The 27,533-nt window shown below is 40.4% G+C and overlaps 1 protein-coding gene and 1 pseudogene across 5 annotated transcripts in view; one reads left to right on the top strand and one right to left on the bottom strand.

Annotated features, from left to right (window-relative positions):
• Positions 1 to 27,533, top strand: part of Tln2 (talin 2) — a 405,316-nt gene that overhangs the window by 136,204 nt on the left and 241,579 nt on the right. For 4 of the 5 annotated variants that reach the window (XM_078049521.1, XM_078049522.1, XM_005316644.5 and 1 more), the window contains exon 3: positions 20,811 to 20,886. The exons of the other annotated variant lie outside the window; for it this stretch is intronic. The gene's annotated coding sequence lies outside the window, so the exon portion shown is untranslated. The remainder of the gene's footprint in view (positions 1 to 20,810; positions 20,887 to 27,533) is intronic. 5 annotated transcript variants of the gene reach the window in all.
• LOC120886977 (U6 spliceosomal RNA) lies at positions 2,112 to 2,208 on the bottom strand (annotated as a pseudogene).

Genomic DNA, 27,533 nt, shown 5'->3' with positions numbered 1-27,533 from the left:
AGGCATTTTACCCCACAGTCTGGACTTTGGAATCAGATGGCTCTTCTGTTCAGTAATCATGGGAGTGTGTTCCTTAACCTTATAAGCCTCAAGTTTCTTCATCTGTAAAATGCAGATTAATTTACTTCTTAGGGTTGTGAGGAAAAGGAAGGGGGACACGTAAACTCTCAGGCATGTGTGTTCATCACTTATCCATGTGGCTGCTGCAAATGTGGTCAGGGAGAAATGATGTAACATGGCAAACGTTCTATTAGATGAGGTATGTACTATGATCTTAGGGGAATTCAGAGGTGTGAACAGGTGACTCCTGATGGAGGTATGGGCCAGCTGAGGGTTGTAGCTAGGGATGACATTAGGAAGGAGGCTACATGTGAGCATGATGTTAGTGCCTTTCAGGATATGTTTATGGAGCACTGACAATGTACCAGAGGTTTTCTGGGGACTGGGGTTACAATAGTGATTCAAAACCAAGAAAAACCCATGCCTTCGTGGAGCCTGCATTCCAGTGGGAGAAGGAAGATCAGGAAAGCACACCCCAGGCACTCACACACACCAAGGTGAAGGGCATCAGGCAGATTCTGGGAGCATAAAGTCATTAATTATGGCAGGAAGGGTGTTTATAGGAGTCTGGGGAAGTGGGTGGTGAGGTGGGAGGAAAGTCCACATATGTAGGGAGGGTCCTTTGCATCTTTCTAAAGCTCCCCAGCAGCAGTGAGTAGTTATGGAAGGCTTGGTTTTTCTTTTTAAAATATTTTTTGTCTTATTGTCATATCTATTCATAGAAACATCTACAAAATTAAAAAGTAAGAGAGATGAACAGTAAGAGAGATGAACAGTCATAGCTCTACCACTCAGGAAAAATGTTTATTTGGACTAACTTCCTTTCAGTCCCCCTTTCCTCATAGGGCTAATTGGTGTTCTGTGTGTGTGTGTGTGTGTGTGTGTGTGTGTGTGTGTGTGTGTGTGTGTTTTGTGGTGCTGGAGATTGAATGTAGGGCCTGGCAAATGCTACACAAATACTCTACCATGAAGCTACATCCCCAGTTCTGGTTAATCAGTTTATTTCTTGAGTTGACAAGTTATAAGCATACCACAAGTACAATTTAGCTGTCTGCTTTTTTCCACTTATATGCTTATAGAGTAAGCATTTTCTCAAGTTTTCGTGAGCAATATTTTTCTGGTTAAGAAATGTTCAGTCAAGAATATGACACATGGTGAACTTAACCAACTTTTTCTCATGGATCATTAAGTTATTTCAAGTCCATATTGGTACAAAGATTGAATGCTAGCATGTTTATATAGGAAAGCACTTCTGCATCTATATTACTTCCTGATGTGAAATCTGAAGCCCTGTATTTACCAGTTCAAGGGGCTGGATGTTTTCAAAGATATTTGAAGCACAATGTCAATCCTCCCCAAACAGATTGCACCACCAAAAAAAGCATCTTAAATGTTGATGTGTCATGGGGATGCCTGGGGATGTGGGGATGTGGTCAGTAGATTTGAGCAGTGAGAGGTTGGAGGGAATCAGAGCAGAAGCAAGAAACACCTCCCCAGCATGTTGCATTTCTGAGGCACAAGGAAAAGACCCTGCTTGAATGTGAGATGTGCAGGGTTATAGTGCTGCCTCAACTGGCAGGCCAGCAAGAGTGGGTTTGTAGCTGAGGATGGTGTGTTTGGAATGGGAATTCCCTCTTGTCATTACATAGTAACCATTTACTTAAATGTCACCATCCCTGTTGAATTATCTGAGCCCATCATCCAGACATTAGTATTTCATGTACCTAATTACTGTTTAATTAAAGTACATAAATAGGGAGAAGGGAAGAGGAGCTGGGCAAGGGGTGTGCTTGGACAAGGAATATGACCCTTGCTTCAGGAGCATTGGGTTGCAGGGAGCATGCTGGGGTGAGGGGAATGAACTCCTGGATCAGGTGAGGCAGGGTTGAGTGCTGGCCAGGCTCTGAAGACATGGACCCTTGGGTCATGGGTCTGGCTTCTTCACTAACCACTAATTGTCCTGGGGCAACTATTCAAACTGCCTCTGCTTCATTTTCCTCAGGAGACATGCCAACGGTGGCAATCTTTCTATGTCTGCCTTCCTCCCTTCCAAACGACAACAACAAATAAAGGAATTCCATCATCTTTGTGCAGGGGCCATGCTAATCTCTGTATTGTTCCAATTTTAGAATATCTGCTGCCAAGCAGGCACTAGCAATCTCTTTTAAATGTAGCATTAAACAATTATTTTTAGACCCAAAAATAAGAGGTAGCAATTTTAAGAAAAGACAGGGAAGGATGAAATCAAAATGCAGAATGAGCAGTTACCTTTTATGGTTGTTGAAACAGTGTGTGGCCCATGGGAAGTGCTCTGTGAATGTTAGCAGTGGGGTTGATGACAGACACTCCTCAGAGGATCCACATGACCTTGAGGTTGCCTTTCTCAGGGACCATTTGGGAAAAGCTTGTCTCTTTGGGTGGTGCTCTGGCCCATGTCAGATGAGAGGGAGCACATTTTCCCTTGATTACAGGTCCTTCGGAAAACATCTTTGGTCTGGATTTCAGAGCTGCATACATATCCCCTAGCCCTATCCTCCTGAGCTCATCCCTGGCCATGGGAAGATGTCCTTGGTGGATACCCTGCTGCAGCCTCACCTGGCAGTTTGGAGAGCCTGGTACTCGACAGTCTGTGTTAGATCAGGTGTAGTTCATAGAATTGCCTTTACAAAGTGCCACAAGTGGGATGGCTTACAACCATAAGAATCTGTGTCTCACAGCTTGGAGACCACAGGTGCAAAGTCAGCATTTCAGCAGAATCTGACTCCCTTAAAGGTTCTAGGGGAAATCCTTCCTTACCTCTCAGCTTCTGTTGACTCCAGAGACTCCTTGCCTTGAGGCTACTTGACTGCACCCTATCCCTCTGTCTTCATACAGTCTTCTGATTGCTCTGGTCCTTGCTTCTTCTCTTATAAAAGAACGTTTCTCATTGGATTTAGGACTCATCCACCTAATTCAGGATGATCTCATGTCAATACTATAATTAATTACATCTGCAGAGACCCTTTTCCCAAGTAATGCCACATTTACAGGAGTTAAGATGTGGATTTATATTTTTGTGGGACCACCATTTAATTCCTTCAGGCCAGAGGCTGAGTGTGTGTTCTCATGGGAGAATCAAAGAATCCCCTCTGACATTTCCTTCTGTGCCCTAAAGCCATGGATGCATGGTTTGGGGACAGGGCATCTCTGGCTAAACCCTCTGGCTTGAGGACCTCACTTCCTTTTTAATAGAAGTGTCTCCCACAGCAGGAAGGTGTTAGCTCAGTATTTGATGCCAGGACCACCAGGGTATTAGGACCACTTTCCCAGACACACTCTGGGACCCAGACTTTCTTGAAGGGATGGCATTTGAAGCTTTCATGTGAGATCAGTGTGGTTTGCTTCTTACCTTAGTAGGTGGATTTGGCAGTTGTCCTTGTAGCTGTGATTGAGTTTTTGTGGTAAAGAGGAGGGGCTGTGAAACACAGAAGCTCCGTGGCACCTGAAAGATTTTGTGATCATGTAGTCTAGGCACAGCTGAACTCCAGTTACCACTTTATTATAGAAACACTCCACATATGTGAATGCAAACAGTATAATTCAAGTTAGAAGCTAATTTTGGTTGTCGTGGAGGTCAATGTAGGTTATTGTTCAAGGTTAATAAGCAACCTAATGCTACTGTACCCTGGAGTAATAATTTTTTTAGTTGTATATGGACTTAATGCCTTTATTTGTTTTTATGTGGTACTAGGATCGAACCCAATGGCTCACACCTGCGAGGCAAGCACTCTACCACTGAGCTACAACTCCAGCCCTGGAGTAATAATATGTGAGAGATTTTTTCAGTGATATTTGTTTCTTTCTCCTTTTTTGTCATTTGGCTTTCTTTACTTTTTCTTCACTTTCCATTTCTCAAGACTCTTCAGTGATGCTGAAAACATGAACAGAATTGCCCTGGGGGTATGAATCTGGTTTCAAAGTAGCTCCATCAAAAAGCTTAGGTGCTTTTCAGGATCAGCCTTCTTAGGCCACATTCCCTTCTTACCACTGTGGGAAGGGTGCCAGGCTGCTCTGTGGCTCTTTTCCAAGTGTGTCAACCACCAGTTGGTTTCCAGTTCATCAAGAGCAGAATAATCTTGAGTAAATATGGCCGTTGGAAAAAAGCAAATATTTGTCTTGGCAGTCGCTGTCCCTCAAGAGTCTGGGCCTCTTGTGTTACTGGACCAAGTAGGATCTGCACCAGAGGACATGACATTGAATACTGTATCTGGTTAAAAAAAACACCTTAGTAGAAGCATACAAATAAAGGACATGTAAAAGGTCTTTACCTTTCTGCTTTTGCCTCTCTCCCTGACTCTTTCTGTTTCTGTTCTCTTTCCCACACACACCTGAATATTCCTTTGCCTTTCATTTCAGTTGCCCACGCTAGGGTTTTCCACTTGACCCTGTTGACATTTTAGGCTAAAGAAGTCTTAGTTATATGGTGCTGTCCTGTGTATCAGATGCCTGTACCCACCCCCGCAAGTTATGTCTCCACACAATACCAGATATGCCCTGGTGGTGACTGAGTACAAAATCACCCCAGTGGAGAAGTGCTAGATTAAGCTAGTCCTTCCTAAAGTACTTGGTGTAGTTCTGGTCACACACAAGACCTTCGGAGTTAGGTGGAAGCAGAAGAATCCATGTGTAGGCAGTGGTATGCTTGAATCTCTTAACCTCTTCTCTTCTTGAGAGTCACCTTCCAACCCAGTTGGGGTCAACCTGGCCACAACTTGGCTCTTACCAAAGTGAGGGCATCTGGTGCTGATGACATTGACATTGGCTGTGAACGCGTAGAGCAGGCATTGGCTATTTTCCTTTCCAGGCTTATTGCCATTCCTTCCATGGTTTAGAAAGGGGGATGCCAATCACACTGAGGGTGCTCAGGAGATGTACTTGACACTTGGCAGCTTCTGGTTGCTCGATTCTTCAGCTAGGCAGCAAAGCATGACAGGAGTCTCTTGCCCACCACAGTGGTGAAGCAGTCAAACTTACTTTGTGTCATCAGAGAGGAAGGTGCAGAACTTGGATGTCAAAGTGACATGATGTTTGGGCAGATGAGATTCCTGGACCTTCTCAAGTGTGACTGTACATATGTTCCTCCAGCCAGTGTTGCTTCTTTAGAAAACTTCAAGGAAAGACTCTGTCCCTATGAAACTGTTGATCTTAAAGATTTAAGCATTGTAATCACTTTAAAATCACACTTTGGGAGATTAGAGTTGTTGTAGTAATGTCTTAGTAGCACAGTTAGTTCAGGTGTTGCTTCCTTTTTATTTGCTTGTAGTTAGCTTTTTCTTGAAAAATTCAAATATAGATTAGTCTAATGAGTCACGTGTACCCTTCCTAGCTTCAGTGATTATCAATACTTGACCCATCTTGTTTCATCAAGAATACCCCCTACTCACCTGATTATTTTAAATGAAATCCTCACCTTCATATCATTCTTCTGTATATATTTCAGTGTGCAATTCAAGAAGATTAAGGCTCTGTTCTTAATTATTATAATCCCTAAAAATAAAAGAGCCATTATTGCACCTAAATATTCCTTAGTATTATGTATCCATCGCATGTGGTTGAAAAGTCTCCTAGGTCTCCTTAGTCTCCCGATCTACCTCATCATTTAATCTCACTGTTCCAGGGTGGGACAGATCCTGAACACCTGCTTTCCTTCTCCTGTGTCTCCTATGGAGGTCCTGAGCCTGGTGCAGGCATCTGGCAGGAACCTGAGAGATTCCTCTTTTCTCCAGTTTTGCCTATGCCTTTCCTTCCAGGCTTTCTGGCTTGTCACAGGGCACAGCCTTGCCTCAAGGGAAATGTTCAGCTAGCAGGTGCTCTGAATCCCTAGACAGCAACTCCCCTCAGACTATCATTGATTGGGCTCTGTTAGCTTCTTTCCCTGAGATGCAGCTTTTTTGTTTTTAAATCTACTCCATGCAAAATTTTCTATGCCAGGATCTGTGGTATCAGCCAGGATCCTAGAAATACATGAAGATGGAGTACTTAATGAAGCATTCTAGCAGTGACAGAACCAAGTCAGACACACTTCCCAGCACTTTCACTGCAGGTGACTTTTATGGCCCCTGTTTCTCTTCAGTCACTGTTACCTTGCTAGGTCTGAAGGTTTCTGATTCCCTGGTGGCACTCCCAGGTTCTGCCCTCTGTTTGGCCATTGTCTCCTCCTGCCACACCCTCCCCTCCGTCTTGGCTCAGTGGCTGCTCCACAGTCTTGTGCTGTCCCCTCCTGGCTAATGCCTGGCTTCACCATGGACATAGGCCCCTGCTCATGGCTTCTCACCCACCCAGCCTCTCTTCTCAGAGCTGGCACTGTGATGCCCCTACAAGTGAAGTCATTAACAACCCAGGCCCCAGCTGGCCCTTGGCTCTCTGTGGCAGGCTTCTCTTCCAGCCAGTAACTAGTTCTCATAATCATGCCCTGAATTATGTGTGGTCTCTCCAGAATTTTTGGCTCTCTTGACATTTTCTGTCTCCCCTGTTCACATCCCCTCACTTGCTCTTTGTCACTGTAGTCTCCCTATGGAGGAGACTCCTTGTCTGCCACTCTGTCAAACACCCTGCTGTCTGTCCCTCTACCTTCTTCTAGTTCTCTTCTGAGTGGCCTCAGCTCCCTGATACCCTTGCCTAGCGCCCTGGAGGAAGCAGAGAGCATGGTCTCTCTGCCCTCAAGTTAACTCAGCCCCCTTGATGCACCATTGGAGACTGGTGTCAGCACCCAGTGAGGACTCAATGCCTCAGCCTGGGCCTTTTCCCACATAGCCTCCTTCTGGACCCTTGGTACACACTTGCTCAGGCTCCTGTAGGAGACATGTAGCCCTTTCCCCTCTCTCCTCAGCACCTGTTCTTCATGGAAGAACACCCTCCTCCTATCTCAGTGGATAACATTTTCCTGAGATGCCTCCTCCCTTTGGATACTCCAGGATGATGGAAAAGAATTTGGGATGGAAGACAATGGCCTCCTTTCCACCTCCCAGGGCTCCTTTCTCAAGGAATTCCCTCCTTCCCTTGGCCATGATTTTTTCCTTTCCTTTTACTCCTTCCCTCAGTATATACCCTGCAGGAGTCCCTGATCTTCCAACAACAAAACAACCTTCTGGGTTGCCTTGAGGTGTATGCTTTATTATTCCTTATACCAATGAGGACACAGTGGCTTATAGCGGCTGCTGCCCAAGCTTACACCAATTGGTTGGCAGTGGAAGCAGATGGGGAGCTCAGCTACCTGACTCCCTGCCTTCACCCTTCAGCTTGGGGCACAGGAGAAAGAGACAGGCTACCTAGGGCCCCATCCTTGGCTGGATATAAGAGCCTTGAGACCAAATGTAACTGATGGGACACTGGTGGGAGTATGTGAGGCCTTCCCCTGCCTTACTCTCAACTCCTTGATGTTTTAGGTTCCATCTGCTTTCCCATCTCAATGATAAATTGTTCAGGCACTGTCACTTCTGTTAGGTCTCTCAGAACACCTTGTGCATAGTTGATGCTCAATAATGGGCCCCTTACTTACCTAGAAGTGTTTAACCTTTAACCTCAACTTGGAAGGCTTTACAAAAAATGATTTATTTTCTTGTGTGTATAATGAATACTATATTTTTCTTAGTTGAGATATAATCATTCCATATATGAACTTTAGTTAGTATTTATTTTTATATCTCTGAAATCAGGACCCATGAACACTATATTATATTACATTATGGTTTATAATCCATGACATTATATAATTAAAAAAATATGGCATTTTGGTTGTAGGTGTGAAAATATGTGTCACAGATTCTAATCCCAGCTATGTTATGAAAATCATTTACCTTTTGCAGTGCAGAGTCTTGGCTCCCTTTATCTATTTTCTGCACCCTTTTACCTCCCTGCAAATGTGGAGGGAAGTCACCAGAAAATCAGGGATTCTGGTGGAGTGGTCTAGGTCAGTGTTTCTAAAAGAGAGGAACATTTTCTTAATATCTGTTTTAGGCGGATGTCCTTTTGTAAAATTCAATAAGCATGAAATATTTGAAGAAACAAAATACAATTACATTTTTAAAAAATTAGATTCAGCCAACATAAATCACTTTGTCCAATTGGTCTAAGAGTTTCCAACTGTTCTCATTTTCCATAGTTGTATCATTGGAGACCAGTCACACACTGGAGCAAGCACACCACTCTTTGGGAAGCTCTGAGCTAAATAATGGAAGTTTTATTTGTCCAGCAATTTCCATGGTATCACCTTTTAAAAATGAGTCCAGTTTCTTCTGATCTCTAGGGACCATGGCTGGGAAACACCCTAAAGTTCTATAGAGATCAGGCAGTAATGTTTGTGTGACTTACTTTTAAGGAAAAGTCATTGTTCAGTCTACATTAGATATTCATTTTTTCATCGAGTGAAAACCAATCAAAGGCAGGAGGGGTCTATTCTCTCTTAAGGAAAATGCCCAGTTATTCTTTGCTTTATAGCAGAATTATGGATTAGAATATTTTCCCAGCTACACAAAATGGAATTCTAGAATCCCAAGTGATAACGGCCAGAAGTAATTTTATCTTTTTCTGATTGTGAGATTAAAAAATATGGATTTTAAATAGCCTTTTAAATAGCACAGCAGTTAAATGTGTTGACTCTCAGTCTAGAGGGGGCCATCTGCTGATTGATTACATGATCTTTTACACTCAAGGTAGCTGTGATTATGTTACTGGAAACTTAAATATTTAAATCTTAACGAGAATTGGCAGAAACCATCTGGAGAAGCATAGGAAAGAATTTAGCAAAGAATTTCAAGTGAATTAATTTACACTTTAGGGTTGTGTTTAATATGGTTTATGGTGAGTTGACATGAAACATGTTTATGCAGTTGTTAAAAAGGGAATTTCAACCTAAAGGAGCATTATCCTAGAAATATAATACCAAACTCAGACACAATTTCAAATGCTCTAGAGCCACATAAAAAAGTGAAATTTTAATTTTGATATATTTATGACTTTATAGTCTCTATAGCTGCATTAGAAAAATGAAATTAATTATGTGTTTTATTTAACCCAATATATCCAATTATATTTCAAAATATAATATAAAAATTATTAATGAGGTATTTTAAAAAATATTTGAAATCTCACATATTTTATACTCATTAGTAAGTTTCAATTCGGACTAATGCCCTTTTTACTGCTTGGTTGTCAAATATGACTAGCAGCTACAATATTGAGTAGTACAGAACTAAGGAATCAGGCAGACCTGGCACAGTGATGCACACCTGAAATCTCAGCTAATTGGGAGGCTGAGGCAGGTGGATCATAAGTTCAAGGAAAACATCAGCAACTTAGTGATACCCTGTCTTAAAAAAATAAAAATAAAAAGATGTAGGGTGCTGTTCAATGATGGATCGCTTGCCTACCATGTACTAAGGCCCTGGGGTCAACCCCCAATACCACCAAAAGAGAGAGAGTGGAGAGAGAGAGAAGGAATTGGGAAAATTATTGAATTATGATTTTCTCCAAAATGACGTTTAAGTGATTTCACAGTTACTTCCGAGTGGACAGCATGGACCTTCTCGGGAAGGTCTGGCACACGTAGATATTTTTAGCAGGTGAGTTCCTACGGGTAGACTGGTTTTCTCATCCACGGAGCAGGGAAAGAGCAAAGAATTTTTATGCCTTATGGACAGAGTCCAGGAAAGAGACTCAAGCAGGACAGTATTTTTTTTCCCTTCATTTCAAAAAGTTGGAAAGGGGGAAAAAATGAAATGATTTTTGTTTTGTTGTTTGAGTAAAAGGGTGATATGGGGGGAACTTGTTCCTGAAAAACTTTGCTATTTGAATGTATGTTTAGTCTATTTTTGACAAAGAGCAAGTAGGGACTGAGTGACTCTGGCCAGAGATGCTGGTGCTGGAAATGACAGAAGCATAACAGGAGGGAGAAGCTCCTAGCTGAAGGGCAGGGAGCAAGAGCCAAGCATGTGAGTGGGAGCATTGAGCTGGGGTCCTGTCTCTCTCCTCTGGAACAAGGCTGGGAGGGGAGATGTCCTGCCCAGGGCCTCCCATCCAGCTCCTGTGCCAACAGAAATTCTCCCTGAGACCTGTTGCGCCTTGCCGGCATCACTAAATAATGGAAGTTTTATTTGTCCAGCAATTTCCATGGTATCACCTTTTAAAAATGAGTCCAATTTCTTCTGATCCCTAGGGACCATGGCTGGGAAACATCCTAAAGTTCTACAGAGATCAGGCAGTAATGTTTGTGTGACTTACTTTTAAGAAAGTGTACAGCAGGGAACAGAGAAAACAAGATACCTACAACTTTATTTGATAAAAGTCAAATCTGTATCTTTTCATATTTAAAAATATTATTCTTATAGTCATTCTTAAGTCATATGATATGTGATTCTTGCTTCAAAATAACCTCCAGTGAGGTCCGGAGAAGAAATAAAAGGAGGTCTTGATGGAAGACTTGGTCAGGACTTGATCATTGCTGAGGCTGCGTGACGAGTACAGATGCTGCTCGGCCTCATGATGGGGTTTTGTGCTGATGAACCCATCCTAGGTTGAAAATGACATAAGCCACAAAAGCTTTTAATGCACCTAACCTACCAAATATCCTAGCTTAGCCTCGCCACCTTAAGTACGCTCTTTGCTTATGTTAGCCTACAACTGGGCATCTGGAGAGAACATCATACTATATATCGCTAGCCTGGGAAAAGAAAATCCCACAATGGAACTACAGTTTCTACTGAATGCTTATGGCTTTTGCACTGTCATAGGTTCAAAAATTATAATTTGTATCTTGAATCAGGGACCCTCTGTGCATAGGGTTGCATTATAATAGTGTCTTTAGTTCATATGTATATGGCTTTTTAAACTAAGTTTTAGGTGCTTACATGGTGCATGAAGTTGAAAAGAATTCTGAAATCCCATCTCCCAAAGAAAACCACTATGAACTGAAAACATTAGTTTAAAACATTTACTAGCTAAATCACAGTGCAAAAATGCCTTGAAGAGATATAGGAAGGTCAATCTGAATGGTGGGTGTGTTGTGCTCAGCCTGTGAGGGAGGCCCCTATGGCTGCATTTTACAGAGGAAGGAGGTGAACACACAGGACTCCAGCTGCACGTGTGCACATAGCCTGAGTGTGAGGGAGCAGGTTGCCCTGGTCTTAGTTACCTGGCACCAGGCTCCGTGCCTGAGTATAACACACAGGACTCCAGCTGCACGTGTGCACATAGCCTGAGTGTGAGGGAGCAGGTTGCCCTGGTCTTAGTTACCTGGCACCAGGCTCCTTCCCTGTCAGAGTCTTATGATGCTGTAGGTGAAATGGGTAAAAGAAAACATGACATAATTAATTGCTAAATTATGTGGGGGAACCTCTAAGACCCATGAAAATTTAGAGAACTCTAAGATTAGGGGAAACCATGGGGGACAGTAAGCTTCTTAGAAAAGTGGGGATTTGGGATGACAGATCATAGATGGAAGGGAGGAGACATAAGGCAAAGAATTCATTTTCATAGGATATGGAGAGGAGGATGAAGCTTCAATGACAGCAGTCCAATTTGCTGGGAGGTGTTTTGTTTTTGAATAAAATGGACCATAATGAATATGCAAAGAATCATTGGTCATGTGAGGAGAGAAGAGAGGTATTTAGTTTTTTGGAAAACATACCAGTTGGCAGTTTATGATGGCCAGATTTCACAAGGGATCATAGGGCAGAGAAATTGCTTTTGAATTATAGAGTTTGATGATTATAGTAACTGTTAATCATGACCAAATGGTGACAAGTTTGTTCTTATAAAAATCAAGTCCTGTTTCTACATTATATATACCTGAATATCTATTTGGTCCTGATTAGCCAAATCACTGTCTTCAAGGACTCCATATTCTTGTCTTTGTCATAGGCTGCCAGGGGGCTGACAAAATTTCACAATGCCCCTTGATTCTTTCTTCTGGTCAGTTTTAGATTGTGGTATGTTGGCTCTCAGCATCCAGGAAATCAGGCTTTGAGGGCTGGGGGATTGGGTATTTGTGGGCATGCCCCTTCTTCCCCTTGCTGGGGACCTGGGATGTTTCATTACAGAAGATGGGTTTCCATCAGTGTGGAAAACCAGATGATATACCACTTGAGAAAGTTGGATTCACTCTTCATGCCCTTCAGTTGTATTGTGTCACTGTTGGAGCATGTCCAAGGTGCTAGTATGGAAGAGCCTTTGTGTTAAAGGTCAGGGTGGCAGTAAGAATGAGAGTTGGGGAGGGTCAGTTCTCGCAATGTGGAGCCAGCCTTGTGTGCATAGTCCCTGTTCCACCTAAGTGTGCCATACACGCAGGTGACCTCACCCCAGATCCTCCATTGATGCTCCCAGAGCAAGCCAGCTTGGGTCACTCTAGACCTTTTCCCAGTTTCTGTTCTCCAGACAGTGTTCCCCAGTCTCAGTGCCTGGGTGGTATGTGCAGTATCTCTCTCATTTAACCTCTACCCACTCCCCACACCCCAATTTTTTAAGGGCCTTAATTTTTTTAGAGCCATTTTAGGTTCAGAACAAAAATCAAATAGAAAGGATTGAGAGTTCCCAAACAGTCTCTTTTGTTATCACATCCCACACTAAAGTGGTACATTCATTACAACTGACGAACCTATATTAACATGTCATTATCACCTAAAATCCCTAGTTTACATTAGAGGTCACCCTTGATGTTGTACACTTTATGGATTTTTGACAAAAATATGATGACATGAATCCACCCTCGTAATATCCTCCAGAAGAGATTAAACTGCCCCGAGAGTCCTCTGTGCTCTGCCTATAACCTCTTCCTTTTCCCTAACCCTTGGCAACCACTGATCTATTTGCTGTCTCCATACTGTTCCCTTTTCCAGAAGGTTATGACATTGGAATCATGCAATGTGTAGCCTTTTCAGATTGGCTTCTTTCAATTTTATGTTTTTATGGCTTGATAGCTCTGCATAGTGATTTTTTTTAGCACTGATTAGTGATCCATTTATACATGTGCCTTTTTGTTCCTTTTACTTTTACCTGTCACTCTGCCTTCTTGAAAGAAATGCTCACGTAGTCGATGAACCACACTTGCCTACTTCTGTGCATCTGGTTCCACTGTTGATGCTCTGGAGAACTTCCTGTGCTCCCACAGGGTCCACATTGGAAGGAACAAGTGGCTGAGAATAACAGATGTCCTTTAGGGTTCAGGGATGGAATAGCTTATAGAGGGGAGTCTTTTTCCCATTGTTCAGTTGTTACACCTCAGATTAACTTTTCTCCACTCCCCCTTTGGAGATGGAGAATGCATAACTATGAAATGGCATATTTCCCCAATTGACAAAATCCAACAGAAGAGAAGCTTATCCAAAGATATCAGGTTTGTAGCAGGAGGGTCAATAATTGGTCAGTCTCCAGGAACAGGAGAAGAAGGGCTCTGGCTGGAGCCTTGAAGTAGCCTGGAGGATGATCATAGAATTTGGCCTCCTATTGCCTGCTGTATGTGTAAGCATATGTGCATACCCCTGACCCCATTGTGAATCTGCTGCTCCACCCTAGCCTCTTGAGACTGTGCCATACCCAGTTTCTTGTATTTATTAATGTATAAAACATATTTTTAAAATTCTTGAGACATTTATTAAGCACTAAATATGTGCTTAGAGTTATGTTCTGGACTGAGGATAGAAATGTTTGGAAAGCCATATTCTTGCCCTCTGAGAGCTTCTAGTCTAGTGGGCAATGCAAACACCTAAACAGATTATTCCAACATATTACTATAAGTGCAGAAGTTAAGATGTGGTAAACAAAGTTTCCCTGGAGCAGGTGGATCTCAACGTCCATTTGGGCATAGAAGAGTATGCATTCCCCTATAGGGAAGTGTAGCTAAGAGGGTACAGAGCACAAGGTGTGTGGGCTTATTGGTGCTGGAGCACAGACTTCCATGGCAGGATGGTAGCAGATGATTAAGTGGGCATTGGAGATGCTTGTAGCCTGGGGAGTTGGCCTTGATTTTGTAAGAAATGAAGACCCAACTCAAATGATCACCCTAGCCAATTCACTCTGGTGATGGCAGGGAGCTGGCAAGTCAGTGGAACTGGTAAGGTTGCTGCAATACACCAGGGTGCAACCCAGTCAAAAGTTGGGGATTGCTAAATAGGAGCCCCCTTAAAGCTTTGAGGAATTAGAGGTAGAGACTGCCCTAATTAATATTCTGAATTAACAAGGAGGAAATTGATGCTATTTCTAATTTCCTGGCTTTTTCCTGTTCTGACCTCTCTAAAAAGAAAAATTGTTTTAAATTTTTCTAAAATACATTGCCAGATTTTAACATAGTGAATTAAGTTGAGCCAAAATATTTGTTTTTATTTGTTCACTTTGAAGGTATTGCAACATCTCAGAATTAACTATTCAGAATATTAAGTGTAAATTAACAATAAAGGTATTTCTTTTCTTTTTCTTGGAACTGGGGAATTGAACCTAGGGGCACTTAACCACTGAACCACATACCCCGACTTTTTTATTTTTTATTTCAAGATAGAGTCTCCCTAAGTTGCTTAGGGTCTCGTTAAGTTGCTGAGGCTGGCTTTGAACTTGTGATCCTTCTGCCTCAGCCTATTGATCCACTGGAATTATAGGCATGCACCATTGTGCCTGGTTTACAGGATAGTTCTTGATACATGTATTCTGTGGGGTTTTTTTCCCCCAGGAAATTGATAATGAGAGCTTATTTTTGTAGAGTTGCCTCCTTTTAGAAGGTAGGCATGTTTTTGCTTCCTTCCTCCAAAGAAGGGGGCCCGCTGCATAGCTCTGCTGAGTTGAATTTCCTAGTCATTCAAATGTTAGCTAATTAGACTTTTGTTGGAAATAATTGACTGTAATAATGTACTGAATATGGTCTAGAGACAGTTTCTTCTAACCCAGAAGTCATAAAGAAAAATATTTCTCCTTTTTTTGTTGTTGTTGTGGGAATTGCAAAGGATGAGAGAATATGCTGGGAATAAACTGGGATAAACAGATTTTGAGAAATATGAAATTAGAATAAGCATTTCAAAGTTAAAATATAGAACTATAGAAGTTATATTTGGGCCAGTTAATAAAATGAGTGAATGATACATTTAGGAATAACTTATTCATTCATTGTATTTCTTTAATCAAATATTTGTGGAGCATCCTTGTATCCAGCACTGGGGATATAGCTCTGTCCTTGTTCTCATGGAATTTACCTTCTAGTTATACATACTACTAGTTGATTTTTAAGTGTTTTTTTTTTTAATTTTTAAGAGGCGGGGACTATAAATTATATAGAACAATAAGGAAATCATGGCACCTCAGTATTCTATTATTGAAAGCACATAAAGATAGAGGGGAATATAGCAGCATAATTGTAGGCTTCTCTTGCCTGCCCGGAAAACACATGCTCTGCACTACTTTGCATTGATATTTGCACCATTGACTGATCACTATAGGGATTGTGCTTAGTCCTTCAGTTGTTAGTGTGGTGGTGCCGAGTGAGTTTTTAACAATGATTTGCATAAAAGTATGATTTATAATATTTTTAAGTGGTGCACAGGGCACTTGTCCCAAGATGCAGACCACAAAAATAAAGGGATATGTGTATGAGAAAGCTATGGTAGCAATTTACTCATAATCCACATTAGCACATCCAGAATGTTCTGCCTTAAGAAACTCTTTTTGCTTAACCAGCATTTATACTTCCAGTCCTTTTTGCAGGTAACTCTTCCTCCCACCATAGAGTTTGTTACAATGTAATTTTTTAGAAGAATACAAAGAGATTTCTGGAGCTTTTCTATGGGTCTCTTTCTTTTCTCTTGGATCTGCAAAGGTCAAGACAGGACATGATTTCTCTGAAGGTTTGGATGAGGATCCTGCCTGCTTACTGCTCATTGAGGCTCTTTTGACCCTGGCCCAGCACTCAGTCTCTAGCTGGAAAGTGAGGGAGGGGCAGCCATGAGCAGAGAATTGGGCATCTCCCCTTGGAGTCAGATACATTCTGACCTAGCAAAGCTGGTCCAAGCTCATTGAGCTGCACTTTGAATAAGAGCATTCTGAAGGTTTCAGCAAAAACAAATAAGACATGTTGTCAGCAATTGGTAGAAGCTGGAGTACGTTGGGAGAATTTTGTTTACAAATCTTCTCTTTTCTCTTTAGATCTTCCCATATCTATGTAAGGCTATTAAAGAACTCTTTGGTTTATTTCTTTACTTCTGGGATTTTATGATTTTGAGTGATTAATAATAAATGTGTCAAACATAAGTGGTAACTCAAGCCAAGAGTATATTCTGTTGTCCTTAGCTAAATGTAGTGGATTTTCTTTGCTTTATTCGGTCTTGTCTTTTAAAACCAATTTTGTTAATTTGAGCTGATTTTTGTGCTCATGCAGATGGTACTGAGGTAAAGTGTGGGTGCAGTTTTACACTGCTGACTGCCTTTTAATGAAATCTTAAAATGAATGTATCTTGGTGGCTTGGGGTCTATGGAACATAGTGAGATTTCAGCCACGTATATCATGCAGGCTCTTCAGATGTAGTTCAACTTGGATCCACCTATCTGTGAGAATTAAGCCAAGACTGGAAAACAAAAGTCCATAAAACTCTCAAGGTGAAAGAGTGTCTTGTAATTTCAGGTTATTTAGCATGTTTTGTTTCTTTAAAACTGAGGTGATGATCTTAGGTATACCCTTTACCAAACACTTCCTGGATTCCAGGCATCCTGCTAGGAATGCCACCTGTCCTCTATCATTCATCCCCACAACATCAAAATATCTAGGAATGATCATTTCTCCTCTGAAGATGAGAAAACTTTTTGTGTTGATTATTATTATTATTATTATTAGTAGTAGTAGTAGTAGTAGTACCAGGGATTGAATTCAGGGGCGCTTAACTACCAACCACATCCTCAGCCCTTTTTAAATATTTTATTTAAAGATGGGGTCTGGCTGAATTACTTAGGGCCTCACTAAGTTGCTGAGACTGTCTTTGAACTTGTGATCCTCTTTCTCCTGCCTCAGCCTCCCAAGCCATTGGGATTACAAGTGTGCACCACCACACCTGGCCAGGCCAGCAAACTTGGATTCCAAAGGGTGTGCTTAAAATTCATGGAGCAGGTAAGAGGTGGTGTGGGATATAGGGGCAGTTACCTACCTGTCCTGATATCCTGCTTGTTGGTGACTGGCACTTTAGGAAGTAGCTTTTGCTAACTTTAATCACATCTACCTGTGCTGCTTAAAATCCTCCAGCAAAGGTACAGTGGGGAGCTGCCATATGATCCAGAGAAGGCTCCATTAAGTCAAGTCCTTTAAATAGCAAGATCCTGCTTCAAGTTTCTATTTACTTGAAAACATCTTATCCATGTTTAAAATAAGCCTTTTAGGACAAGGGGTGTAGCTCAGTGGCAGAGTGCTTGCTTCACATGTGCAAAGCCCTGAGTTCAATCCCTACACTGCAAAAAAAAAACAAAAAAAAAAAAAAAACAGACAAAAGCATTTAAAATAGATAAGTGTGGCCTACATGGAGACATAGCTCATCTCAGCATTCTCTAGGGACCTTGTTAGGATCAGGCAATGAACAATGAGTTTCTGCTGCAAGCTGTTTCCATCATTGCTCCTGCGGAGCTGGAGCTCAAACAAACTCTGGGGCTATTGAATGTTGCTGTATGATCTCCTTTAATGCTCACAGCAGCCCCTTTGGTTTGCATTATTACAGAGAAGGAAACTGAGGCACAGAGAGGTTAAGCACACAGAGGCCAAATATAGTAAATGATCAAACTCAGATTTGCACCTTACCCTTAACATTATGCTATTGTCATTCCTAAGTGCAGTATTTTGTGCCATAAATCCTAGCTCATCTCGTCCCAGCTATAGACTTGCTTGGCACTGAGAACAGAAGCCATGGGTTGCTGGCGTGGGTTGCTCCTGGGTTTGTTTGAGTTGTGCCCTGGAGTCACAAATACTCAGTATAAGTGTCATGATTGCTTATGTCTGAAATTGGATCATGGTTCTTGTCCTTTGTCTATCTTCTATGGAACTTTTCTTGAGGAGAGGGAGTCACCAGCAGATGAAAGGGGTTAATTAGATTTGTGCTTTACATCCTGTACACCCATAAAGGGATTTGTACATCTATCAGGAATTATGGCTTTGTAGCCAGGTTTGTAATTATGATATTATGTGGATGTATGTATTATATGGAACTCATGAACCTTTAAAAATAAGGCATTGAGAAGAATAAATTTCTTTGCTGAAGATAAAGTGAACCTAATGGGCTCATTATGGTAATACATTTATGTATTTTATAATCTCAATAGAAAAAATCTTTTCATGTATAAATATAATTCAATAAAAATAAATCTGTGAAGTGGTTTTGTGTACTATAATAGAGAATGTTTTAAGCATAGGAATGGCCCCTCTGGTCAATTATGTCTCCTTTGTTTTTATTCTCATATAAATAGTCTCTTAATCAATTCTCTTGTTAGTCAAACATGATTACCTGCCTTGGAAATAGGGTTTTTGGTGTCCCCACCCCCTTTTTTATACTAGCTTTGAGCTTCTTGCTTCTGTCACTTTAGCTGTCAGTCAAAAACATTAGTTGAAATGGGTACCATAAATCTATATTCGTACGCTTACAAGATTTACTTGTTTTCAAATATAATGGGATGATTGAGGAGATGGAAAATAGAGAAGCATGGTACCAGGTGAGATTCTTTTGGTCATAGGTAAGATTCTGTTAGCCTAAGTGAGAAAGAAGATGGATTTACAATAAAAGGATACAGAAATGTTGGAACTTAAGGGTGGGGATGAAGTAACCCTGAGGAGTGAAGGGGAGCTGGAGGTGACAAAGTGAACCCCCCAATTGGTGTTCACTGCAATATACAAGTGTCATGACTCTTGGTAAGACAAGGGGGAAGGAAGATTAATGGAAGGTAGAAATGTTATTACTTAATTCTTGAGCACAGATTTACAAAGTTTATTCTTTAGGAAAGTAATTCATGCTCTTGAAATTCAAGCAGTATAAGTACAAATCATCTAAAATTCTGATAAGTAGGATTTCTATTTTGATAAACATTCTTCTAGACATGTCTGGACATCCAGAATACCCCGCTTCTTTCATGCATATGCATGCCCATCGTGCGCATGTGTGTGTGTGAACACACACAGAATTATAGTGTACATAGTCATTACGTATTTGTTCACTAAAAATTATATCATGGTTGTCTTTTCATATCAATAAAAAGATTTCCATCAGTACTTGCAATGTTTATAGTTTACTTAGCATTGCTCCTATTTGCAGGCCTTTTTTGGTGTTTACGTTTTTCTTTCTGTAACAGTAACTTGCATATCCACCTTTCTCCGTACATGTTTATCTCCTTTAGATTTGTGAAGAATCTTTAAGTAGGAGTACAGGATCAAATGTATGCCATTTTACATGCTGACCTAGTTGTCCAAGTGCCTAGAGAGTGACTTTCCTAATTTATAATCTCACCATGAAGGTGTCCTTGACATTAGACATTTATCATCAGTCATTGGCATCTTTAATAACCTGATAGGTAAAAAATAAGATTTGAATCTTCTAACATTGTTTTTCTTCAGTGTTACTTGATATCTTTTCATATCTTCATTGCTATTCGATTTCTTATGACAAAGTTTTTAAATTTCCTTTGTCCGTTTTGAGAGGAAGATTAATTTCTTTACTAATTTTAAGGTAGTTTAGCAAAGAGAGATAAGCAACCTTTTATTCCTCACATGTAACTATTCACTACTTTTCCTAGTTTCTTTATCCTTTTATGATAGTTTCAATTAAAAATCTTTAATTTAAAGAATGTAGCCAGCCAATATTTCAATCTTTTATAGTTTTAGATTTTGGTGTTATGCTTAAAAGCCTTTTTTATGCCTATATTACAAAACCTCATAATAATTCAAGTACATATTCTTCTAGTCCTCATTTGATTCTATTTTGAGTTTATTTTTTTCACAAGTAGAGAGGGACAGACTCAAATTTTCCCTCTCTCTTAATAGCTAACCAACATCACTTATTCATAATTCTTTCATACCTGCCCAGATTTGATTGCATGTACTTGGGTCTGTTTCCTGTGAATACTCTGGATGTTTATATAAATGTTCTCACTCAGAGTCCTGTTTGTTAACTATGGCTGGGTTGTTTTGTTGATTTGTACACTTGATTCTGAGGTGTTTCTCTACTTCAAATTGGATTTTCATGAGGTAGGTCATCAAACAGTGTGTTTCCAGTGCCTCAGAACTGGGGAGGACACAGGAACAGCTGGAGCCAGAAGGGGCTGTTCCACAGACATGTTGGAGGAACTGAGTAGGAAAAAGTGAACAAAACCAGAAGAGCTCATGCAAACAAATTTAAAAACAATGAGAGTGCAGGGCCTGAGATTGTTAATATGGTGAGAGGGTGCAGGAAGGGGAATATATATATATTTAGCTTTTGTTTAAATTCAAGTCATAAAGCCTTCTTACCACAGGGAAGAAGAAAAAAAATGTGTTCTTGCCTCTTTGCCAACAGTAACATAATTTTGGTCTTCGAAATAAGTGTCTTGGGACCTCAATTCCCTGTTGGTACAGCAAATTCCCAGTCCATGTGTTGTGGCGGAAATTCATTATTTCCTGAGTTATTTCCTTTCATGCTTAGTGTGGAGGAAATGACCAAATGTATAGATTGAGGTCCCAACCCCCCAAGCCTGATGTCTGCAGCATTACTTGATTCTGATGACTTTGATTATTGTTTCAGGTATTGCTGCTGAAGGCTTCTCGTCTGCTTCAGGGTATCTTCAGGGAAATCAACTCTACATAAACTAAGAATTTAGGTGAGTCTTTAAAAACCAAACCAATCAAAAACCTTGCCAATTGTCCATCTGCGGTGTGTTGGTGTAGTTTTCTAAAGTGTCACAGTCTTGTCTCTTAATTTGTCTGGTGATATTCAGCATGGGTCTGTGTGGCAGGTGTGCAGAGTGTATGGGTTTTAGTCCCCTTGCTGTTTTATTTTTCCACCTTGTGGGGGGCCATGCTAAGAGCCTGGAAGATGGGGTGAGTAGTTGGCTTTTTACCTTATCAGACTTCACTGCAGGAATCCTCATTCATTGTGTTTGCTTCATAGATCTTTTCTTTTTTTTTTGGCAGGGGGAGGGGTGGATAGGAAGTGCTATGTAAGGAACTAATGTAGAAACTTCAGCCATTTGAATTGCAATGGTAGTCCCTGGAGACTCCAGGATTGGGGGTGTTGGGTCTGGCATGGGAGGAAGTAGCTGCAGTCCTTTAGTTTGGTTTCCTCATGGCTGTCCTGAGTGGGACCACATGATCCCAAATGGTGTGTATGAAATATTCTGGGCTAAGAGGCAGGTGGCTCTTCTGCAGATCCTGTGTGTGCCAGAGTTGAATTCCATAAGGTAAAAGGCATGGTTTATTCTCCTACTCTCAGTAACTGTGTCATAGCATGCTTAGAGGCATCAGTTCTGTTTCTGCCCAGCTTGGACATGTTGCTTAATCTCTGCTGCTCTCCTGTTCTTCATCTGTAAAATTTGTAGGTTTTCTTAGCCTAATTATTTCCATGCTTATAGATTTTGTGGAATAGGGAAAACACATCAGGACCAATTTTTAATATATATTTTGGCTGAATATAAACAAAGTTGATGATTGTTAAAGCTCACTGAGTGTGTGGGAGTTAACTGTATATTTGTATGCTGTTCTATTTTGTGTTGGTATTTTTCTTTTTGTGATTTCTTTTTTAAAAAATATTTATTTTTTTAGGTGTAGATGGACACAACACAATACCTTTATTTTTATGTGGTGCTGAGGATCAAACCCTGCCCATGCTAGGGTTCTACCCCAGCAGTGATTTCTTTTCTACTCTTTTTATTGGTGTGTTATAGTTACATAGTTACAATAGTAAGAATTGTTGTTACATATTCATATGTGCATATAATATAATGCTATAATTTGGTCAATTTTATTCCCCAGGACCTCCCCTTTTCCTTTCCTCCTTCCCCCTGGTCCCCTTCCTCTCCTCAACTATTCTCCTTTCTATTTTCATGAGATCTCCCTGACCTTTTCTTTTCCTTTTTTCTCTGCATTTTCCACATATGAGAGAAAACATATGACTTTTGACTTTCTGAGTTTGGCTTACTTCACTAGGCATGATGTTTTCTACTTCTATCCATTTACCAGTGAATAACATAATTTCATCCTCCTTTATGGCCAAATAAAACTCCATTGTGTGTGTATACCTTATTTGCTTTATCCATTCATCATTGACAGACACCTTGGCTGGTTCCATAATTTGAATATTGTTATTGTGCTGCTATAAACATGAATATGCATTTATTGACATAGTATGATAACTTTAATTCTTCAGGATAAATTTCAAGGAGTGGTACAACTGAGTCATATGGTGGTTCCATTCCTAGTGTTAGATATGAAGTGTCCCCCAAAAGGTCATGCATGAAACAATGCAAGAATTTTCAGAGGTGAATTGATTATGAGAGGTGTAACCTAATCTGTGGATTAGGATTAAGTGGACGTAACTGTAGGCAGGTGGGATGTGGCTGGAGGAAAGAGATCACTGGGGGTGTGCCTTGGGGTTTACATATTGTCCCCAATGAGTAGAGGTCCCTCTGCTTCCCGGTGGCCATATCCTGAGCTGCTTTCATCTGCCTCATCCCTCTGCCATGATGTTCTTCTGTCTTACCTCTGGCCCAGAGCAATGGAGTTAGCTGTCTGTGGATGGAGATCCTCTGAAACTGTGAGCCAAAATAAACTTTTCCTCCTCTAATTGTTCTTGTCAGGTATTTTGGTCATAGTGCTGAAAAAGCTAACTGAAACACCTAGTCTTTTGAGGAAACTCCATACTGATTTCCATAATGATCAAGCTAATTTACGATCCCATCAATAGTGTAAATGTGCTCTTTTCTCTCTACATTCTCTCCAGCATTTATTGTTATTTGTATTCTTTTTATAAAAAAATATTTTTTAGTTTTGATGGACCTTTATTTTATTTATTTGTATGTGGTGCTGAGAATCGAACCCAGTACTTCCCACATGCTAGGCAAGCACACTACCACTTAGCCACAAACCCAGCCCCTGTTGTTTGTATTCTTAATGGCTGCTTTTCTAATTGATATAAGATGAAATCTCAGTGTAGTTTTGATTTCATTTCCCTAATGCTAAAGATGTTGAGCATTTTTTTCATGTATCTGTTGGCCATTTGTCTTCTTGATTTTGAGAATTGCCTGTTTAGTTCATTTGTTCATTCATTGATTAGATTAATTTTTCTTTTTTTTGATGGCAAATTTTTTGAGTTATTTATATATTTTGGATATCAATCTTATATCAGAAAAGTAGCTAGGAAAGACATTCTTCTGTTCTGCAGGCTTTCTCTTCACACTCTTAATTGTTTGTTTTGCTATGCCAAAGCTTTTAAATTTGATGCCTTCCCATTTATTAATTTTGGGTTTTATTTCCTGAGCTATAGGAGTCCTATTAAGGAAGTCATTTCCTGCAATTGTGTGTTCAAGTGTTGGTCCTACATTTTCTTCTAGCAGTTGCAAAGTATCTGATCTAATTCCTAGATCTTCAATGCATTTTAAGTTGATGTTTGTACAGGGTGAGAGTTGGGGATCTAGTTTCATTCTTCTACATATGGATGGATATAAAGTTTTGCCAGCACCATTTGTTAAAAAGTCTGCCTTTTCTTTAACACGATTTTGGTGACTTTGTCAAGGATTGGATAACTTCATCTATGTGGGTTTGTCTTTGTGTCTTCTGTTCTGTTGGTCTATGTGCCTGGTTTTATGCCAGTACTATGCAGTTTTTGTTAGTATAGCTCTTTAGTATAATTTGAAGTTAGGCATTATGATGCCTCCAGCTTTGCTGATTTGGCTTAGAATTCCTTTGGCTATTCTGGATCTTTTATTCTTCCAAATGAATTTTAGGTCTTAGAATTTTTGTAATAAAGGATTTATTTTCACAAAATAACTACTATCTACCAACATAATTCCACAAAAGAACTATTTTGATACTAAAAGAATAGGAATGCCACACATTTGTGTTTCACTTGTGCATATTTAGCACTACAAAAAACACTAGTATTTTTTCACCTTTTCCTTGTTTCTCTGCAGAACAGTGACTGTTAGCCATGGACTTGGCAGCATGAGTATTCAGAAAATATTGGGGATATGACTGCTAAAGGCTCTTCTTCTGAAACTGTGTCATTCCTTCCAAAAAGGAAATAAATATACCCTACTCACACCTTGTCAATTTCAGACATCTAAAAGAGGTCCACAATCAAAGACGAAAAGACTGTTTTCTTGGGAACCTAAAGTAAAAATGAGTTACACTGCGGCCTATGTGAAAATGAAAACAGTGTTTTAGTAGTCTGATAAAGGTGTATAGATCGTGCCTTCCCTCAGTCGTGGGGCAGCATCTGGCCAGGTGGTACTTGATGCATAAACATCTGCCTGGGGTAGGGGCGCATATGCTAAGAGCTGGGGAGAGGTGAGCTGAATGCTAGACTCAAGGGAGACCTGTGCCAACCCCAAGTGTGAGGAGTTCAAGTATGGACAGAGGTCAAGGTGCATAGCCAAGAGCTCTGAGCTAAGAGTGATGGATCAGAAGACCCTGGGACAATGAGAGGTTTTCCTCCTGGAGGACCATGTGGGGCACCTAGTGTAGATGTTGCCCTTTGAGGACCCATAGAGGGTGCTGGGTGGCCCAGCCTGGCTAAAGAGCCTGGGATAGAGTGGGCAGGAAGGTTACCCATCTATGCCATTCCCAAGATTTCAGATCTGAAAGGAGCTTTCGAGGTGGCATTATGTGCCCTGGTCTGTAGAGAATGGAATGCTATTGCTTGGAGTTTGCTCTCCTTGAGGTGTGGGGATGTGTGTGAGGTAGGTGGAAGGCAGAGTGAATAATGGCCTGAATTATTAGAACAGAAAGATATTGTGAGGGAGGAGCAACACCACCCCCCACTGCAGGAGGTGTGCAGAGTCCTTGCTTCTCCTGGAAGTCCTGAGAAGTTCCATGTGTTCTGCTTGGATTGGAACATGGTGGTTCAGGCCTTTGGAACTCCTCCCCCAGTGAATTTCCGGCTTATGTTTGTGTTAACATTCATATTTTCTGGGAAACTTAAATTAAATTGGACAGCCTTACCTGGTTGCTTTCTGTTCTGTCACCACAGACCTTGGTTTATTGTCTGATTGGTATGCTTCAGGTGATTTCTCCACCCTGGGAATATTTATTCACTGCCCTTGTAGGAAAAATTTATATCAAACCACAGCAGCAGAAGCATTTGTCTTAAATGTGTAGGAATGTGAGATATTACTTGAAATCTTGATATTTCTGAAAGTGTATAAAGTTATGAATAAATGCTGGCAGGGGCTTTTATTTTGACATAAACCAGAGGAAGGAGAATTGCTTTAAGGGATCTGGACTAGCCCAAGTCTGAATAAAATTTAATGAATGAACAATGTAACCAATCAATCATGTTGTGGAGCCTTTCAGAAGGCTAGAACATTCTGGTCAAGATCTTATAGGGATGAGCTATTAAGATTTTGAGACAGCCATGCTTTACAGAAATAAATGTGATGTTTTAAAATGTTACATGCATGCAAGAATCTGTGCATGAGCATGTGTGAGGAGGAGAGACTGATAGATGGGGTGGGGGAATGACAAATGACTTGTTTAGTATTTTACTTAATGGCTCGTGATACATTCCTGCTTTGAGAATAAATCCAATATTCTGAACTTATTTCTATGTTCCCTGCAGGCTTATAAGAAAAATATTTTAAAATCTATTTCAAATGAAAACTCATTGTTTTTGGCTCTCTGGGAATTTTTAATTCCCATTGCTGGTGAGAGAAAGGTACTGAATCTGTAAAATTCAAAGCAGGATCTATGTAGGTCTTTCATTCGATACCAGTTAAGGGTTATGACGTCAGTAGAGATAAGTTGTTCCTGTGCTTCCTTTTCCTCATTAAAAATGTAATCTGCTGTGCTCTTTTGTCTTCCTGCCACCCTCCATTAGTCTGTTTCTTTGGCGTGCTCTTCTCCTTGACTGCAGGCACCCTCACATCTCCAGCCCTCCGGCTTGCACACTCCCTGAGCCACTGAGAGTCCTAATTAGCATTGTCTTCTTGATCAGGATTCCTGTGGACCTGCTCTGAGGCCCTTACTCTGTGGTCTATGCCTACTAGATGTTTTGGCACAGTGTTTCATAATTGGAGTCACTAATCCACTATGTAACAGAATGTGCTGTTTCCTTGAGCTTTTTGGCTAATTATGTTCATCAGTTAATTTCTTTCTTGTCTTTTTTAAAATTTGTTTTTGGTACTGGGAATGGAACCCAAGGATGCTTTACACTGAGCCACATTCCCAACCCCTTTTGTTATTTTTTTATTTTGAGCTAGGGTCTCGCAAGTTGCTTAGGGCCAAGGTTGGCTTTGAACTTGTGATCCTCCCGTGTCATCCTCAGGAGCTGCTGGGATTATAAGTGTGTGCCACTATTCCCAACAGTTAATTTCTTTCAAAGTTAAAAATCCTACTGGAGAATTCAGCAAGGACGGATGAAAAGAGTGAAGAGACAACTTACAGAAAAGGAGAAAAGATTTGCAACCTGTACATCTGATTAAAAAATGGGCAAAAGATTTGAATAGACATTTCTCCAAAGAAGACATACAATTGACCAACAGGTATATGAAAAAATACTTAGAATCATTAATAATCAGAGAAATGCAGATTAAAACTATGAGATAACTCACATCTGTTAGAATAACTGTTATCAAAAAGATGAAAGATAAAAAATGTTGGAGAATGTGGAGAAAAGGAAGCTTTTCAATGGGGGAATGTAAATAGTATAGACATCATAGAAAATGGTATGGAGACTCCTTACACACACACACACACACACACACACACACACACACACAAACATACACACACATACACAAGACTATGTAATCCAACAACCTTACTTCTGGGTTTGTATGCAAAGTAAATGAAATGTCAGAGATATCAGCATGTCAATTCCAACAGCATTCACAATAGCTAAGAAATGGGTATGTGCTCATGAAAGAGTGGATGGGTAAAGAAAATGGGGTATGTGTGCAGAATAGAATTCTATTTGGCCTTAAGAAGGAAAGCCTGTCTTTGTAACAACACAGAAGAATCTAGAGTATACTATGTTAAATGAAATAAGACAGGCACAGAAAGACAGATTCTGCCTGGTCCTCCTTATGTGTGGAATCTAAAATAGTTGAAGTATGGAGTAGAAATGGAGAGTTGAATGGTGGTTACCGGGAGCTGGGAAATATTAGTCTAAGATACAAAATTTCAGTTTGGTAGGAAGAATAAATTCAAAAGGTCATTCTACAATGCAATATTATTAACATTGTTAATAATATATTCTTTTTTTAATTTTTTAATAGGTTGTTCACAACATTACAAAGCTCTTGACATATCATAT

The sequence above is a fragment of the Ictidomys tridecemlineatus genome, chromosome 5 (assembly GCF_052094955.1).
Source record: "Ictidomys tridecemlineatus isolate mIctTri1 chromosome 5, mIctTri1.hap1, whole genome shotgun sequence".
NCBI lineage: Eukaryota > Metazoa > Chordata > Mammalia > Rodentia > Sciuridae > Ictidomys > Ictidomys tridecemlineatus.
The sequence above is the reverse complement of the archived record's forward strand: the minus strand, read 5'-3'. Positions and strand labels throughout refer to the sequence as shown.